At 33.5% G+C, this 20,746-nt stretch overlaps 3 protein-coding genes and 1 long non-coding RNA gene across 4 annotated transcripts in view; 2 read left to right on the top strand and 2 right to left on the bottom strand.

The window, feature by feature from the left end:
- Window positions 1-20,746, bottom strand: part of LOC127858243 (putative inhibitor of apoptosis) — a 248,756-nt gene that overhangs the window by 99,975 nt on the left and 128,035 nt on the right. The gene's annotated exons all lie outside the window — the stretch shown is intronic.
- LOC127858244 (putative inhibitor of apoptosis) overlaps window positions 1-20,746 on the bottom strand; it is a 169,910-nt gene that overhangs the window by 22,196 nt on the left and 126,968 nt on the right. The window lies entirely within an intron of this gene.
- Window positions 1-20,746, top strand: part of LOC127858238 (cholecystokinin receptor type A-like) — a 309,809-nt gene that overhangs the window by 266,145 nt on the left and 22,918 nt on the right. The gene's annotated exons all lie outside the window — the stretch shown is intronic.
- LOC127858258 (uncharacterized) lies at window positions 780-4,758 on the top strand. Its single transcript, XR_008038831.1, has 3 exons — window positions 780-926; window positions 1,712-1,950; window positions 3,827-4,758. It is a non-coding gene; the product is annotated as an uncharacterized LOC127858258 (long non-coding RNA).

The following is a 20,746-nucleotide window of genomic DNA, read 5'->3' as shown; positions in this document are numbered from 1 at the left end:
CAGATGGAGCAAAGGTTTTCAGACATGATCTTCAACTTGTGGAATGTCATTCGCGCAGGACGGACCAGGTTTTCACTGCTTGAACAAGCAGCTTTTTGCAATGATGATGGGTTGTGAAGGGGAGACAACTGCTGCTAATGAAATCACGGACCCCAATATTAAGGAATATCTTGAAATGGTAATTATATTAAATCAAGTAAATAAATTAAAACAGCCATCGTGTTTACAGGCACTGTGTTGAATTTAGTCTAACCTGTAGATATTTTATATCCAAGAATAAAACTCTTGTCTGTACGCTGACAAAGGGAGCAGATAAAATAAAGCAATTTACTCTTGAGCATCCACCAACAAATTAAAAGCACTTTTTTAAAATGCATTAATTGAAATTAATGTTTTCAGTTTAATAACAAGAGAACAATGAATGATTAAAAATAATTGTTGTAACATAAGCCTAAGGTCACCTGTGAACTAATCTGGATATGCAAGAATACTATGCTTATGATAATATGTATATTTCAGTATTTGAAGAAAGGAATATGGTTAAGATTGGAAATGTAGTCAATTATCAGCAAGTTGTCACCCATATATCATGCAATCAATTGGAAGCATGATGAGTCCACATTTGGAATTGGAAACATTTTAGGCCCAAGTTGTTTAACCTCAAATTTTATAACCAACAAAAAAGAAGTCTTGTCAACGAATTTAAGTTAAATAAATATTAGGGAGGAAGGCTAACAAAGATGTACTATTTTTACAATATATTGTATTTTTCAGTTGGAGAAAATCACCGACGTTCAGAAAAGGAATCAGTTCTTGGCAAAGTTCGGGGACTGGCTGGCTGACAGGGGGATCAACCCTTATAGAATGGCCGTGGCGGACAAGGGGTCCATGAAGGAGATGGTGATAAAGTACCACGTCTTATATAGGTAAATAGCTTCTGCCAGTTGGTTACATATCAACTCTAGCTTCTCATATAAAAGAAAAACGTGTTTACAAATAGGGATAAAATATCGAATTTCTGCAAAATCTACAAATATGATGAGAAACATTTTAAAAGCAAAATGCACTGTGCTTGAAATGAACCTGTAAGTTTATATATAGGATTAAACTCAAATTCACCTGTGAATAAAGTGATTTATGTACAAAATTTACCAGGTTTGTCTTGGTACAGATCATTTGAGGTGCTTGTCATGTCTTTTACTTTAAAATTATAATTATAGAGAATTTTTAAACAAAAAACACTAACTATTCATTTTATATGAACACTTACAAATGTTGACTTTTTTTCAAATTTTCTAAATTCATACCAAATCAGTAAGCGAAAAGCTCAATCAAGGTTTCACGACATTCAGCTTACTTAAATGGCTTTTAAGCACACATGCCATATATTTTAAGAAAATACAATATCAAAAATATACATATGATAAAAATAACAGCCTTTAAATAAGAACAATGAAGGATAATTAAAACCCAAGCGAACAAGAATATCAAAAGCCTAGATTACACGGTAAAATCCCATGTGCAATATATATAACAAACTTGTACAAGAATCTATGTGATAACTGTTACAAATCAAACAACATATTTATTTCTAACGTTGATTTATATAAAGAAGTGAAACTCCAGAAGCTGCAGCAGCATTGAATTACATCAACATACATAAAACTTGTACAAACAAATTAATAGCAAAAATTTTTTGTTTCAGTTACAGAATATCATCCGAGATTGCCCAATTTAAGGATGGCATGGATGACGTATGCGGCATGTTGGGGATGGTAACAAAACATGCCAGTGTATTCCAACCGCTGTTTTGCAATCGTTCTAAACCTCTAACGAAACAGGAAATGGACATAATCATTCGGTATGATTTCAGTGAGCTCGGATCTAATGCCAGGATATCTTAAGATGAGACTGTCTACGCATGGGGGCTCTTTTTGCAGGACATTGAAGGTTTGTTTTTTTATTGGTGGTTAATTCAGTTATCAATAGCATTTACTGATACACAGGTGCGCAGTTTGATTAAACATTCTTTTATATCTACATGCAAAACAAGTGCCATGGAACTATCGTTTTCAGAATCTGTTGAAACACATTTAACGATAAACTTACCCCTTTTCATTAAACATCTATTTATGCCCCCAAAGGAGGGCTTATAGTGATCTGACTTTCTGTCCGCCTGTCTGTCCGTCTTTCCGTCACACTTTGTGTTTAGGTTTCGAAAAAATGTCTCAGCATTTATGACCGGAATTGTATTAAACTTTATGGGAAGCTTCACTACCAAGAGGAGATGTGCATTTCATCAGCCGGTTCTGGTCGGATGATTTTTCACAGAGTTATGGCCCATTTGAAATTTTCCATTAACTGTACATATAGTACAATTCTTGTCCGGGCTATTTGTCAGCAACAAATGACTAGAAATCAATGAAACTTTATGGGAAGCTTCACTACCAAGAGGAGATGTGCATATTATCAGCCGGTCTGGTCGGATGATTTTTCACATACTAATGGCCCTTTGAAATTATTCATTAACTGTACATATAGTGCAATTCTTGTCCGGACTATTTCTCAGCAACAAATGACTGGAAATCAATGAAACTTTATGGGAAGCTTCACTACCAAGAGGAGATGTGCATATTATCAGCCGGTTCTGGTCGGATGATTTTTCACATACTAATGGCCCTTTGAAATTTTCCATTGTACATATAGTGTATTTTTGTCCGAGCTATTTCTCAGCAACTTATTACCGGAATTCAATGAAACTTTATGGGAAGCTTCGCTACCAACAGGAGATGTGCATATTATCAGCCGGTTATGGTCGGATGATTTTTCACATACGTATGGCCCTTTGAAATTTTCTATAAACTGTACATATAGTGCAATTCTTGTCCGGGCTATTTCTCCCCAACTAAATGTACTGACTGGAATTCAATGAAGCATTATGGGAAGCTGAACTACCTTGAGGAGATGCGCATGTTATTTGTTAGTTCTGGTTAGATGATTTATTTAGAGAGTAACGGCCCTTTGAAATTTTTAAGTTGCTTAACCATCCATGGTATTATTTAGTCCAAAGTTATGCCCCTCAAGACGTTTCCTTTTATCTGAATATATAGTGCAATATTGTGACAAAAAAAAACTTTGGGGAGCATCACCTGTCTCCGACGGTTTCTTGTTTTACGTGTAGTATCACAACTAGAATTTTGCATTTACTTTGAATCAACTATTGTCGCTGAGCAAAAATGCTTTATAATTCTGGTCAAACCGTCAATGCTATAGATCAAATTGTGCAATTGCAATATTGAGGGGTTTTTTTTAATTCAAGGAAATGTGAAACAAGTCAGTAAAAATATTTCGTGTTATGACATCTAGTTTCATTAATATTTTACAAAGTATATATGTTTCCAAACGAAATTAAAAACAGATTTGAAAAATCAATTTCATGTTAGTTTGAAAGGTCTGGATAATTAAAAATAATGTTAATTTAAAAAAGACACTGATATTTTCAAATTAATGACTCTTTTCTTGAAAATCTTCCAAATTCATTGTTATTTTAAGTGCATAAAAGGGATGCCCTAGCTAAATTAAAACTTAATCTGATTATATCTTCTGACGTGATGGTTTATGTTTTGGTGCCGTTTTAAGACAGAAAAAGTATACAAATAAAAGTGTTTGCTTTCATTAACATGCGTAATAAAGGATTATATGGCGGCGAGAGACAGTGAATGTGAACAATGTAAAAATATACGGCTGTTCAGAACTAGTTATATAATGTTACAATGCATATTGCATGCCTTGATAAATATTTAACACATAACAATTTATAATTCAGATGGAATTGTTCCAACAACAAGGGAAGAATTGCTGTCGTTCATTTCCGGAGCATCCAGTATTCCCTCCTTGGGCTTTTAAAAGCCGATTGAAATACATTTCTATATGCAAGAAGACTGAGTGACCCGTCTTCCATATGCATCAACATGTTCTCTGGACTTGTGGCTGCCTAGAGGACAGAAACCAGAGAGCTTATCTACCCTTCTATTGAAGAGTGTTAATGAGTCAATGGGATTTGTTTAAATATGAAAATCGCTACACAAAAAAGGGTTAAACTACAAAAAAACACACTATGAGTCTATTTATGCCACCAGAACCTCCTATGTTCTGAGGGCATATTAAAATCGCACCGTTTGTAAGTCCGTCCGGATTAGTTTCCACGCAATAAATCAAGGAGTTTTCATCTGATTTTCACCAAACTTGGTCAGAAGTTGTATTTAGATGATGTCAAGGCCAAGCTCGAAGAAGGGTCATGCCAGGTCAAAAACTAGCTCACTGGGTAACGTAGTGGCTTTTAAACATTCAGCATGGTTTCCGCTCAATAAGTCAAGTAGTTTTCATCTGATCTTCATCAAACGTGGTCAGAAGTTGTATCTATATGATCTCAAGGCCAAGTTGAGACATGGATAATGCCGGGTTAAAAACTAGGTCACCGGGCCATTTGTAATATTCAGCATGGTGTCCGCTAGGTAATTCAAGTAGTTTTCATTCGATCTTCACCAAACTTGATCAGAAGTTGTATCTAGATGATGTCTAGGCCAAGTTTGCAGAATGGTCATGCCAGGTCATTTTATTGCATTTTTCTATCAGTTTAATTTTGTATTTTTTCCAAACAGCGCACGGAAGTGCGTATTTGCGTTTTCCCATCTACGCCCATGTCAGTGCAAATAAAAGTGTTAAAAGTGTGAAAGATAAAAGTGTGTTAGATTTATTATAAGGTGAAGTGATTTAAGGTCGAATTGAAGTTGGAAAGACATAAATTATTCAGTTAAACTTCTGCTTAAATCGCAAAACAATCAATGTCTGTAGCCATGTCATGAAACTGATTTAAATATGAACCAATTAGAAGAAGGCATTACGGTGTAACGTGTACGCGTACTTTTATTTAACATGAACATTTAACACCGACTTTTACCTCACTAGATCTAGTATGCTAATCTTTGTCGATTTAATAAGCATATGTTCAAAACAGATATGGTGCAGTTTCTATTGACTCTTCTTCGTTTCAGCAAGTTTTTATGCATGTCTTTTTTGCACCTCTGTCTGTGTTGTTTTATGTACTTACATTCTACGTTACATAGAACGGTATAATGTACGATCTGTATCAATATTATTTATGTACAGTATAAAAATAAAAGATGTAATTTATTTCAGAACCTTTAAATTGTCACTTTAGAAACAAGAGGGCCAAGATGGCCCTAGTTCGCTCACCTGAGAGGAGTCGGTTCATTCAATCTTTACCAAATGTCAAACTTGACCTAGATATTGTCCAGACAAACATCCTGGCCAAGTTTCATCATTATTTCATCTGCGATCATGATCAATCTACCTATTAAGTTTCATGATCCTATGCATAAGCATTCTTGAGTTATCATCCGGAAACCATTTTTCTAAGTTGAGTCACCATGACCTTGACAGCCATTGTGTGAATACTTTTTTGGATCTGTGACCTTGACCTTTGACCTAGTGACCTGATAATCAATAGGAGTCATCTGCGAGTCATGGTCAATATACCTATGAAGTTTCATGAACCTAGGCATAAGCGTTCTTGAGTTTTCATCCAGAAACCATTTTACTATTTCAGGTCACCGTGACCTTGACCTTTGATCTTGTGACCTGAAAATCAATAGGGGTCATCTGCGAGACATGATCATTGTACCTATGAAGTTTCATGATCCTAGGCATAAGCGTTCTGGAGTTATCCTCCAGAAACCATTTTACTATCTCAGGTCACCGTGACCTTGAGCTTTGACCTAGTAACCTGAAAATCAAAAGGGGTCATATTCGAGTCATGATCTATATACATATGAAGTTTCATGATCCTAGGAATAAGCGTTCTTGAGTTATCATCTGGAAACCATTTTACTATTTCGTGTTTATGTGACCTAGATCTTTGACCTAGTGACCTGAAAATCAATAGGGGTCATCTACGAGTTATGATCAACGTACCCATGAAGTTTCATGATCATAGGCCTAAGCGTTCTTGAGTTATCATCCGGAAACCATTTTACTATTTCGGGTCACCGTGACCTTGACCTTTGACCTAAAGTCCTAAAAATCAATAGGGGTTTTCTGCGAGTCATGATCAATGTATCTATGAAGTTTCATGATCCTAGGCATAAGTGTTCTTGAGTTATTATCCGGAAACCATTTTACTTTTTCGGGTCATCGTGACCTTGACCTTTAAACTAGTGATCTGAAAATCAAAAGGGGTCATCTGCGAGTCATGATCAATGTGCCTATGAAGTTTCATGATCCTTGACATAAGCGCTCTTGAGTTATCACCCGGAAACCATCTGTTGGACGGACTGGCCGACATGAGCAAAATACTATATCCCCTCTTCTTCGAAAGGGGGGGCATATGAGAAAACTGCCCCCCTCCCAGCAGCCATGTTATTCAACTGACCAGAACCATGTTTTAACTCAACTCTCGTAGCAAGGAAACAAATGTTCTGAGCAAATTTCATGCAAATTGGGCAAAAAATGTTACTATTACTGTGTTCACATGTTTTTACTATATACATATAGAGAAAAATGCCCCGCTCACTGGCGGCAATGTTTTTTCACCGATCCCGACCATTTTCAAACTCCTCCGAGACATCAATAAAACCAATGCTTTTACCAACTTTCATGATGATTGGGCAAAAATTGTGACTTCTAGAGTGTTTACAAGGTTTCTCTATAGCCAAATAGGGAAAACTGCCACTATATACATATAGAGAAAAATGCCCCGCTCACTGGCGGCCATGTTTTTTCACCGATCTCAACTATTTTCGAACTCGTTGGAGACATCAATTGAACCAATGTTTTGACGAACGTTCATGATGATTGGGCAAACATTGTGACTTCTAGAGTGTTTACAAGGTTTCTATATAGCCAAATAAGGAAAACTGCCCCGCGCACTGGCGGCCATATTTTTCAACGGATCGGAACCACTTTTGAACTCAAACAAGATATCATTAAGACAAAGATTTTGACAAAGTTATATGAAGATTGAGCATGAAATGTGACTTCTACAGTGTTTACAAGTTTTTTTTTTGTTTTTTTTAAGTAGTGACCTAGTTTTTGACCCGGCACAACCCAGTTTCGAACTCGGCCAATATTTCATTGGGACAAAGTTTCTGACCAAGTTTCATAAAGATGGGACAAGAAATGTGGCCTCTAGAGTGTTTACGAGTAAATGTTACCGGACGGACGGACATACGACGGACAAAGACCGGTCACAAAAGCTCACCTGAGCAATCAGGTGAGCTAAAAAAACAATGCTAAATTAATCCAGAAAAGTATAACATCGGTTTACTATGTAACGCTTTGCACCACAGCAGACGAACGCAAACTGTATTTTACGCTGTTTATTCTTCCGCATTTAAACCAGATGCTTTACATCGAGGTCGTGTTATTGATTTTTATCATACCACCACATTGATATCGGCTTGATATCCTGTTGCCTGATATCTTTTTTATATCACGGTAAACAGGAAGTTCATATATCAGTCATGTGTGGAGGCTACTAAGACTTTAGTACAATGTTTTGTTTTATTGTAAAACTGTATCAGATTTATCAAAACAAACAATTTGATACCAATATGTTTTACATTTAATCCACAAACAACAACAAAACAGAAGAAAGGTATTTAACAAATATTAAGAATGAATAAATACATGCTGATTACGTCATGTAACAAACGGACTATTTTTTTTTGACACGCCTTCATATGCAAACATCAAAGGTCAAAGGTTATGTCAAAAGTTCAGCACTTAATATAAACAGACCAAACAAATAAAACAAACAATAAAAAAGCAGTAAAAATAGTAAAAAATAAAATAGTAACACACTTCACAATAAAACCCAATGTAATATGCATTAATTAATCAAATAATTTTAAATCATAAATTATTATTAAGGTTACATTTGTCGTCTTCTACAGTTTGCCAATTTTGCCACATGAATAGTGTTTGATGAGGCTCGTTAAAAGCTAATTTCTTTTGAAAATAAGGACTTAAACATAAAAAACATATATAAATACAATAAATAAACATTACCATGTCAGACGTTGTGGATGGAGGTAAGTTTGACATTGTTTGGGACGGTTTAATGGAGGAAGTTGTTATGTCTGAGGAAGATTTTGCCAATCAGTTTGGAATACATCCGAGTTTGTTTAATGAACAATTTGATGAAATCACGAATGCAAATGTCAATTTAAATAAAAGTTATTAAGAATCCCTTACTGAAACAAAATCAAAAACTGAGAACGGTGAAAATATATCAGACGCCATAGAAATAACAACCGAAGATGTACAAAAATTAATTGAGCCCGAAGATAACAAAAACACTAGCCGGAAAACACTGGCAGATGTCAGTCGATTTCAAAAATATCTTGCCAAGGCAGGCGGTTGGGATGGCTCCCAATGAGATTTCGTCGCATTCAGTCAGGTGCGGTGGTGCTGCTTTCTGCCATGTCATCGGATTTCGACCAGATTCAATCACATTCCTTGGCGATGGGCTTTCACGTTTCTGTCAGAACCACTTATCTAATTACATTCGTGCTGATACAATGTAATTCCATCCATGCAAATGGAAATTTAGAAATGCATGTATGTCCTACTAGTGTAAACCTACAATTTACCCGTATTTTAGTTATTTTATAATAAAACTATATTGTTTGTTTTATATTCACACATATCAGCGAATATTTAAGCATGTTTTAAAATGCGTTAATACCGAATTGGTAGAATGTATATATCTTTCAAATTAGTTCATTACCCTTAGCGAGCAACTGTTTGATTTGATTTATTTTGTTATAACTCGCGCTTTTAGTTTTGGAGTCATATACAGAACAGAACAAAAATGTATGTACTTTAATATCGTATATCGGAAGACGTAACCATGGTTAATAAATATATTTAATGGTCATTTTGAAAAGAAGAAAGTGATAATACAGTAATAAGAAGTGTACATGCAATCTAACATAATTCATGACAGTGGTGGCCTGGTGGGTAAAACACAAAAAAATAATCGCAGTTTACAAAGTATTTATATATTTATATATATACAAAGTATTTATTCCTTTTTAATCAAAGGAAAGTGACCGAATGCAAAACAACATGGCAGCACTATGTAAAGTCTCATAGTTAACACAATAACACGTTTGCTTTAACAGAAACATACAAAGCGCTGGCGTTTTGTATCACTCCGGTTCAACGCACATCGAACTAACACATTATAATTCATTGTACAAATAAATAAAAATACAATTTAGTAGCTGATTTCCAAGTTATATAGGCACGCTGGGGTTTTAAAGCTGTAAAACGTGACATGTTAACAATACAATTATATGATCGAGAACAAAATATCAATATCTCTTGGTTAGATATATATATGCGAATCATTTGTCATACGCACGTACATATGAATCAACACACATATACTGAGTGTAAAAGAGAACACTTCTTCCTCATAATCAAAACTCTAATGTTATTAAATTCAGCCCTTTATAGACATATATGTATTATGTTATGTTTTGTATAATGTGAAATATAACAAGAAAAGCAATTTATATAATACTTTGGAAACATATTTATAGCAAACGCATATTTGTTTATAAAGCACACCATATTATGTAGATTATTATGATACTGATCAGCATCAAATTATTAATTATAAGTGGTACGACCATCTAATACATATAATTTCTAGTCTATTTCATTAGGTTCATCTAATTATTTTCATGTAATTACTAATTGGTACATAGCTTATATACTGTTATAAAATTGCAACACATGTTCCCTGCTCTTACAATCCTCCTCACAAACTCATGTTGGATTGAAGATGTTTGCGAGTGCAGAAATAAATGACTCATAAAGCAAAATGTTCTACATCGAAGACATCTTGGTAATTATCTGTAAACGAATATAACAGATGCAAACATACGATATTAAGCCCATAGAAACACTGTCGATTGTTTTCGATTCACAATCGCTCGGTTTCTTGAGCGCCGCGGTAAAAGCGACATCAATTAAAAACGTTAATCACAGTTTTTAAACAGACAAATGAAAAAGTTTGTGAAAAGAATAGATAAATAATCAAAGATCTTTATTTATGATAAATTTTTTCAAATGCTGAATCTGTATCATGTTACAATGTGCTGAATGTGATGATATCTCACGTTTGCATAACAAATTTTGGCACTTCTTCTGATTTCATTCAGTTTGAATAAATCCCTAGATGTGATATTGACAAGTTAAAAAATACAAAAACGAACTTTCCTTTGAAGAAAAAATCGTCCAGGGGTTTCCATCTTTTAAATACTTTGACTCGTCTGCTTCAAAATTTATCTTTGGGCATATGTTCGTATATTTTTACTGATAACCGACGCACAGACATGCACAATGCTCAGAAGACTTCATAATTCTTCGACGAAGATCAGATAACAAGCGAAATGTAAACACACAGACGTTTTAACGGCCAAGACCAATAAACAATTACCCGCTCTTACTTTTTGAGACGACATAAATCCATTTTTATCATTTGTCAGATTTTTTATTTGTAATGTAACATAAGACATGCACTGTAAATATGTGCATACTGCTGTTGCACCAAATATATAATTTCTTACAGAAGTAATTTACACTTCGTTCCTCGTCAACTTAAAATAATTAAACTCACGTTATTATTTTGTTGTATTTTTACAAACATGTATACTATCAATTTTGTAATTGGAAAAATACGTTGCATACGTTCTTGAATCAGTGCATTAGTTCATTCATCCAGCGGTTGAAATAAAGCATTGCACAATTAATTTATTAGCAACCAAATTATTCAATGTCTGATATAATATCTTACTTAGTTTTTTGTGTTTCTTGGTAATAGTATTTGTTTGCGAACAGTCATCTTTGTTAAGCATATTAAAACGGAGCTATCAAAACGAGTTGCGTAAAATCCTTCCTCTGGCTTAAATGTTTCAATAAAAGAAACACAAATGCATTTTTATATTACTTAAAATTCATTTTTTTTAAAGACTCTGCTAATAAATATACGTGTAAGAGTGAACTCCAAAAGTGCAGGAAACATGTCGCAAACTACATGTAGAATAATTAAATTGTAAGTTATTTTTTTTACAAATATTAATTCATGTAGTAAGTATTCCAGTGGCACTTGTTGTTACAATGTGTATCTGCTTGCTATTATGTATTTTTGTTTACAGATTTGAAATAAATTTAAGTGCTTAAATAAAAATTCCCTCTTTCTCGCTAGTTGTTTGTATTTATATATCATAAGCTCTTTTAGGATTTTACCAAACGCTTACGACCAGCAACAATTATAAATTATTTACAATTCAATTACAAATTTAATGAAAAAATGTACAAGCATAATTCAATAATGAGAGCTTACATTAATTCATTAATTAGTAGGATGACCAAATCTCATATAAACATTATATTAAGTAAGGCATTTTTTATATATCTATTTTTCTTACACTTATTCATCCCAACGTGTTTTTATATTGTTTTATTAAACTTAGGAACAAGATGTTTTAATATTGTGTGTTTTGAAAGGATAAAAACGGAAACAAAAATCTGTTTACTTTGTTTATGTATGAAGAGCACATCTGAAAATTTAAGACTGATGATTCCATTTGTGGTCTGGTATAAATGCGTTTATGCAGTACCTGAAATTTATTTTTTGATTGCTTGTTAGCCCGTGTTATAACACGTGTTGCAACGTGTTTCTGACAACTGAGATACTATTTAGCAAACGTAAAGGCAGATAAATAAACAACACAGATGACTCGTTTATCTAATATGAAGCAACAAAACACTCACGAGACCATGAACATGTTTGGCGAACGTGACATGAAACATAATCCTGTATGCCTTTTATCGATATTTTCGCTTTTTTACCCAAACGATATGACGCCGTTTGCTTCAATAAAGTAACTGATGCCTACGCTACGTCAATGAGAGGGAGTTCTCATTAACAAAACAACGATCTCTTCTCAAAGGAAAGGCTTACGAAGCAAAACATGAACAGCAACACAGGTAACACATTATACAATCATACAAAAACAAATAAACTGTTCGGGAGAAAGGTCGAGCGAAAGGTTTATGCAGTGTTCAGCAATTTGGTTTACGACTGAGTGTAAATCTAAATAATCCCAAAGCACGCATAATGCATAACAATGCAAATAAAATGGGGTATAAGAATTAAAAGAGATTCCATGAGATGCAAGTGTTTACAGTATATGCGAACAAAACGCTGGTCTACTTTGATACACTTTGCAGAACACTCATATTATCAAAGAAATAAAACATAATACGTTAATTATGATCATAATGATCTGTATTTGTTTTGTTGTCGACACATGTAGAACGAGGGGACCTAACATTTTCATATTTATAACAACCAGTATGTACTGCTTTAACAATGTATTGGTCTGTTTAAGTATTAAATGTGTAATTAAAAACTCCCTTTCTTGCAACGCTCATTCCGCGCACATTGCTGATTTGCCAGAACTGATCGAGCAAAAATGGTTCATGCTCTATAAAAGCTTCTCGTAAAAAATGTCTTTTATTATGGGTGATATAGCGCGTGCAGAGCTCACAAAGCACAAAGCACAAAGACAATTGATAACTTGTTCAAAAAAATAACCTTAACTATGAATCATTTCTTAAATATAATACATTGTAATAAATGATGAAGTCTTAACATTCGTATGTCTCACTAAGATTGGTTTTATATTTTACTAAACCTACTATTATTTACAAATAGTTAATCTGATTGAAACAAAAACTCACACCAAATATACTTCTCATGCCAACACAGCTTACCTCGTGGCAAAATAACAATGGCTGCATCTTACATAACACTGCAAGTCCACACAGAAAGATATAATTGTGTATATCATGAATAATTCTCAATATAGTTTTATTACCATTACGATTTGATGTTTCAACACGCTTTACAAAGTGATTGATTTAAAGATAAAAAATAACGCAAAATTCCTCTACCGTATGTTTCTTAGGAAGTATACATACAAGTTGTATAACTAATTAATAATAACACTTTACCACATCTTTCTCCTCTTTTACAGATTGAAATGGTAAATGTATAAGACCGTTTCTCTATTTTAATTATGAAGATTACTAACCAATGCAATGCATATAGAATCGAAACCCCACTTCCAATAAAATGTTATATGTTAGTTAAGACGTTTGTAGCATTTTATTAAATTAACTTGGCAATGAAGAATAAGAAAATTAATCTTATGTATTTAATACATTGATCGTCCTTTGAAACAACAGTGCATACTTACTGTTATTATTATCACAATAAATAAAAGTAAATTGATTATTAGGCCTATTTGTATCAAGGCAATCGATTAAATACTCATTTGTATTACAAATACGAAAGAAAGAACTAACTATTCTGATAACCACATATATGCCAAACATTATTCACTTAATATGGAACAACAAACATAAAAAGGATTAACAGGTACGAGAGCTTATATACAATAATATCGTACATACCTAATCATAAGTGTTGATTATCTCATTTGTAGTTTGCAATAATCCATTTCAACAATAAAACAACTTCGTTATATTACAATATTGGCATTATTTGCATATTTACTAGAATTATGATAATAAGTAATGTGAAGACACACGTTATTTTCAGCGTTACATAATATATACGGAAATATTTACACGTTATTCCATACAGAAATGTAAACATTTATCATACTACATATTGCTGTATTTTTGGGAGAGTTACTTAAACTCTGTTCGGGACAATAATGATTTGTTTTTCGAAAATAGAACATCGAAAAATCCCTTTAAACATGCTAGTGATCTCTCTTATAAATTTCACGTCCATGAAACTGTAGATGATCGGATTGGCAATATTATTCAGAAGATAAAGCCTCAAGATAGAATCATAGAACACTTCTTGATAGCCCGACAAACCATTCCAGAAATCTTCAACTTACGTAGTAACCACCAAGAGTGCCATACACGGTAGATAGGTAACAATAAAAACTATCGTTATTGTAAGCCTCATACGCGTAATTTTCCGTTTATGTTTTTCTTTGCACTTTATTCCTGAAACAGTATTGCGGACAAGCGTATTTGATTCTTTCTTACTGATTTGAGCTTTACTGAATACTATAATACTTAACGCTGGTCTTGATTCAATCAAGATTTTTGGCGTGTCCAAGGTTCCCCCTCGTCAAGAGCGATCACATGATTATCTGACGCATTCTTTGTCGGTATAAACCGGGTTTCAGCATCAGCTTGTCCCTTCGTTGTCCCGCATTCTTCATCTGCATTTTCATCCGCGCCATCGATGCTGTCAGAATTCATTACACAGCAACATATATATTTTGATTTGTGAAGAGTTATCATTTCGTCCATTCTTCGAATTTTGCGGCAAATAAGCCCATACACTAGGAAAAGATATATTACCAACACAGCAAAATGGAGAACATTGTAACCAAAATATTCAGTCCCCAAAATATTGGATTCAATGTACATGTCGTCGATGAAGCATTCACTTCCTGTACTGTTAAAGCCGTCCACGGTCTTTGGTACCGAATGATTGCCATAGATGAATACATACGGCAAGGAGAAAAGGGTTGCAAGAATGGCGGCAATAATGCAGGCCTTTCTGTCCCCATAATCTATGATTTGCTTTTTCAATGGACGACATACTTATAAATAACGGCTTTCAACAACGAGCAATATTAATACCGAGCATATAGTGCACGAGCCTATTAAAAAGGATAAAATCTTAAATGTGACAACACTTGGGTAATTGAAAGGAAACGTCAGATCTATGATATGGTAAGGTAAATTCACTAAACACACTGACATATCAGCCAGGGCCAGGGATATGATGTACACCCTTGCACTTGATCTTTTGAACTTCAGTGTGAAGACCACAGCTACGCACGCATTTTCGAGTATTCCTGACCAGTGTTGGGAGAAACATGGCCCTTTGTCGATCGTTTTCTTTATCGATGAGCACGAATAAAGCATTCCTTTTTATTGAAGCGGTTGTATTATACATTTTATTGGTTGACGTTGCCATTTCTATGACGTAACATGAAGTACGTTGTCATTAGCTTGCACAACTACGGATATCTTTAAATTTGAATTATTTACATTTTTTAAATTTGTGTTAAGCTGTTCGATTGTAAGTATGTTTTCCGATAAACAATCCCAAAGTCAATCCACAAGACGCTAAAATAGTAAAATGCTTAGCTTCCTGATCATACCGAGGCGCACTAGTTCAATAAAAGCCCTGTTATCGTCGTAGCAAAATATTTAATTGAAATACTGTGTTCTGGTAAATATATAATAGCTTACGAAATGCAATTCTTCATCCGTAACTGTCTACATCTGTATGCTCGTTTATATCTGAAATCGAATAATTATTTAAGTGCTTGCAATATATGATTAGATAGCTTGACTTAAATCTATGGCATTATAATATGGCATTATTTATTCCAAATATACTTTTACTATCTTATGATAGTAACGAAATTGAAAATTATTGTGAATCAAATACGATAATGCTGAAGTTATGGCTGTTAGAGGCGATAATTATCAAGCGGATAAATTATAAAATATCAAACGAAACGATACATATGAGATTCTAAATCACACTTTATATAAATCTAAATAATATTTAAAGAAACGCAATATATCTTCCTATTGATGTAAATACTATGGCTTGCGTAGAGCATGGTAGCTGCAAGTAAAAATGTCGATCTTACAAAGAAATAAGTGAAACCTAACACACATTTTATTATATTCAGTTCTGTTACAGATAATAAGTTCAGACCGGTTCAACTTGTATTGATATATGTATCTCTGTTATTAGTCCGTAGCTTAGCAACTATCTAGACTGATATATGGGTCTCTGAAAGTGATACGCATCATATTTACGAGTCACACCGATGGTCACTTTTATTCAAAAGTTGCTTACGTACCGTCCACACGCTTATCTTTTATCCTGATATAAGAGGCACTTCTATTGAATCACTGTTGGATGCGTTTACACCCGTAAATTTAAAATGCGATTTTACTTAGGAAGATAATCGCGTTAATAATATACAAATAATTATTACTGAAAATTTTAAATTACTAACAAATTACAAATTTAACAATCGTACCCGGCCGCTTCATCCTTGTTTTTGTTTAGTTGAATACGATATACTATATTTAAACAACTGTTTTAGGAGTCCATGGTGTGGTGCGTTTAGCACTTCCTGTTAAAAAACACTCTGAAGTACTGTTGCATCGTGGTAACTAGCCATAAAACCATTACAATAATTCCCTCATATTCAATATAATTGTTTATTTATTTGCATGTGTTTTATTGTATACTCTGTATGATTAGACTGCTGACAAGTATGCAGCTAAAGTTCAATCTGTAAAGCGGTTGCCCTGATATATAGAATGTATCGAAGCCGAAGACTCCCCATAGAGCCTTGACTAATGACCATCAGAATCTCGAGCATTAACAGGTAAAGATCTAATATACTTCATAATTTCATAAATCTGTACTTTAGCAAATTGCTCAGCGTAATTGACCTTCAACATCTTCTGTACTAGTAGTGGTAGATTTACAGAGGGAATGCATCACTAAAAGGCTTTAAACAAAGCGTAATATTATGATTACATCGCATCGTTTGTTTTAATGAAAACATACATCTTTCTTGTAACAAAACAGCAAATCAACTGCGATTTCGAGTCGCGTATTTTTATATATGCATATACTGTTTTGTAGTCACTGAATGTATCTTTAATGGTTGTGAACATATTTAGGAAAATATATATATGTCCTTATGCATTCATTATCTGTTTTCTACAAGTCATTTAAGACACAGCGTAGAATGAAGATTGTAAATTGGATGTGCGTATTTACGCATTTTCTTTTATAAAAAACTGCTTTATGCTACATTTTACTGCGCTTGCTTTAAAATCGTTCTGTTGATATAAATGATAAAGGTTATACGCCGTACGATCTAGTCCTCACCAACATCTGTACAGCATTGGAGAGTCGTCGACAGTATTGAACATTGTTTGTAAAAGCGCTGTCAAAATCTTACATTCCATGTTCATAAATCCTTTCAACTGAATGGCGAAAAATTAAAAAATGTGCAGGCGTTGTTCGAATATAAATGTAAAGATAAGTATTGGCTGCGTGGATTCAACGTCATATTTATCTCAAAGGATTATATGATGACACGCATACATTTAATTATAGAATGACAATATTCTGCGATGATACATGTATCACCAGCATATGGATGTTTCTAATTAATATGTTTCGTTTTTATTATATACCTGTTAAATGCTTTTAACAAAATACAGGTTTTATCAATCGTTAAAATAAAAAATCCCGTATTACGCTACTCGCTGTTTCCAATTTCGTATTACCATACTAGCCGGACTACTTCAACCCATTTAATGACGTCACATTACACGCACCGAAAATAGAAATATTTTCTATTACGAAATATATTACGTAGTACATCGTGTGACGTCATTTCTGTGACAAAACACAATAGTTTTATCTAAACTCTGTAAGGACATGTCGGACGTGGTGTTTTTTAACAGTAAACATTGTGTTAAAAACGTATTTTGGAGTGTGTGTTTATCATGCATAAATGTATATTTCGATAGGAATACAATAAAATAGTGTGGTTTAAACTAAGTTTCGATAAAGACAGGGAAGATAAAAGTGGAAGTGCATATCGTTTTAACGTTTTTGTTATAAACATCGGCTTAAAGTTGTCAACGTAATTGTTATAAAAATTGGATTAACGATGGCAATCAGGTAACTGTGTTGGAAACCTGTGTTTTCCCGGTTCGAATGTTTACACGTTTATTTACATAAACTGTATTCATACGCGTCTTAAATAAACTATGGCGTACCGTTTCAGTCATTGTTTTTTCAGTTTTGTTTCAGTAAGAAATACATTTGTTAACTGTTTTCATTAGTTGTTGTATATAATAAAAGGAATATTATTTTAGTCAATTGTTCCAAGAGTGTGTATCACTCTCGTGGCTTGTGCTATTTCGCATCACACTCGAGTCTCCGCCTCTCGTGTGATACGTGATCACACAAGCCACTCGAGTGATGCAAACTCTTGGAACAATTGACTAGCGTAATATTCCGTATGTATTCGAGTGAGATAACACCAATTACTTCAGTATGAAAAAATAAGTAACTTGTCGAGCTGCATCTTAATTAGAGAACTATTGCAAGGTGTGTCATGCAAGGCAAGAGATTATATGCAAATGCAAAACATCTATTCGGTTTGCTATAACTGAACAATGCAACGCAGTTTGCGTTCGGTTTACGGATGACCGAATATTGAACTCAAATATAATAAGATGTATAAGGGGGATTGAATTAAGTCAACTTACAAACGCACGATAAGTTTAAAGAACAGCTTTACACGCGACATGTCAACAACATTGTTTTAGCGAGGAAAATAGAACAAGATCACAAGGTTAAAGGTTTTTAATAATTTGTAATATACACAATAAAACAGCACATGTATACTGGTTGTACAAGACAAACTCAAATGAGTATTGAAACAAAGGTAAGCACTTAATATACATAATAGGTTTCCGGTTTGTGTGCAATAAGATTGTAATTTTGGATTTCGTTGGCACTAATACAACACACTTATATAAGTTTAAATGATAAAGCCTCAATGTTATTTATCATCATAATTATCTGTATAATCATATTTTTAGCAAACCAGTACGCACATCTAGTCTTGCTTCACAGAATGTATGTCAAAGCAAAAAATGATAAAGTGCACATCTTTTTCATGAACATTATTGTAGGTAGCTTAAATACTGATATAAATAGAGCAATTAATGTTTCTTGCTTACAGAATACTTCTCGCAAAGCTGATCTTAATAGATAAGATATGTTTGCGAGTAAAAAATAATTGCTTCATTTAGCCACATGTTTATCCAGGTAAACGTCTATATGATACCCAGTCTACGAACGTAAGATATAGAGGTATGCGTTATGAAGCCCCCGAAAACACAATGAATCGTTTTAGATTAGCATTCGATCGGTTTCTGTTTGTACGACCTAGTTAAAAGCAAACTCAATGACTTACATTAATCACACTTTTCAAACAGATACATTTTTGTTAAGTAAAAAAATAATGCCAGAAAAATCAAGCTTGTAATGCATCATATGTATTCTTTTAAGATTCGAGTTATTGTTGCTCTTTCAAAAGTTTTTTTTCAAGACGCAAATAAATAATGAAGACGGTACCTCTTAAACATGCTGAATATGTACCATGTAGAACTATTTTGATATACAATATAATGTTGGCACTATTTTAAATTTAATGAAACCTACTAATTAACATTGAGAAAAAACAAACTCTGCTAAACAAATGACCTGCGATGCATTCCTGACGTTTTTAGTTGTTTTCAATTGTCAAATGTCCCTGTATGGTAAATTAAATGTATATTTTATTACAAAGTAGAATGGAAACATGTTATCGTTCTTATCCATTACATATAATTCCCATTCATTCTTCATGAAATTTCCCATCGAAAGGGACTTGCCACCTCCCCCAATGTGGAAAAAACGCTGCCTAAAATACAAACATGACCATTAATATAAAGCTGATTTTAAAACATTGTAAAGATTGTAAACTAAATGTTGGCAAGAATGAGACAGAGATGTTAATGATATAATTTAAAAATATTTAAGAGAAATAAACAGGTTGTAAAGATATACATTAACTACCAGCTGTAAATTGCGAGGTACTGCTTATTCCAAGGGCCAAAAGTAAGTCGCACGTCTTATGACAGGTGTCTCCCTTGACAAAGGCTCTACTTAGTGGTAGTTAATAAAGTCTGTGAAACTTTGTAAAAAAGGTTCAATAATGAATAATTACTATTGATTTTTCGAATGCCTTGTCAATTATTTGAGAAATTTAAAAAGATTCAATAGATAACTGATAGACATTACTAAAATGAAGTCTTTTGTGTAATATGGAAGTTTCTTTTTCCCCATGAAACACATAATAGTTGAGATAAAACAAGAGGAAGTTGTTCATCTACTTTCAAGTGTACCATGGTACTTAAGGCACACTGCTCTACAATCATTGTGTACGCTAAATGACAGATGTATTCATATTGTAATATCAGTTGTTTTTTCAATAGTTCAGGAATGGGCCCAACATTTTTTAAACTTAATTTTTGATATTTTAATGTTGTTTTTTTATTAGAAAAAAAAGATGAAAGTTTTTTTTGTCTCCATTAATGGGAGTGGGGCATATAGCAGCCTTACTATCGGCCCACTCGTCTGTTCTTCCAATCGTCTGTCATTCTATTTCTTGATTATTTTTTTCAGAAAAAAAGAAAATATTTGAGGATTGAGTTTTATCATTCAATTATTTTGCATGACATCAATTCAAATGGCATACAAGAGATATGATCATTTATTTCAATAAGATGAAATGTTGAGTGACCTTTTCTTATTACACTTTAGACGAAAGTAACCAGGGAATTACTTCAAGACAAACACACGTTTGAGTTATATAGCTTGAACTTTCTGAAGAATATTTTATAAAGAAATACAAATTCAAAGTCATCGTAATTTATAATGATGTAAAAGCAAACATAGGCAAGTACATATTCCTGTTTTCAT

Source organism: Dreissena polymorpha, chromosome 14 (genome assembly GCF_020536995.1).
Source record: "Dreissena polymorpha isolate Duluth1 chromosome 14, UMN_Dpol_1.0, whole genome shotgun sequence".
NCBI lineage: Eukaryota > Metazoa > Mollusca > Bivalvia > Myida > Dreissenidae > Dreissena > Dreissena polymorpha.
Note: the sequence above shows the minus strand (reverse complement) of the source record. Positions and strands in the feature narration are given on the sequence as shown.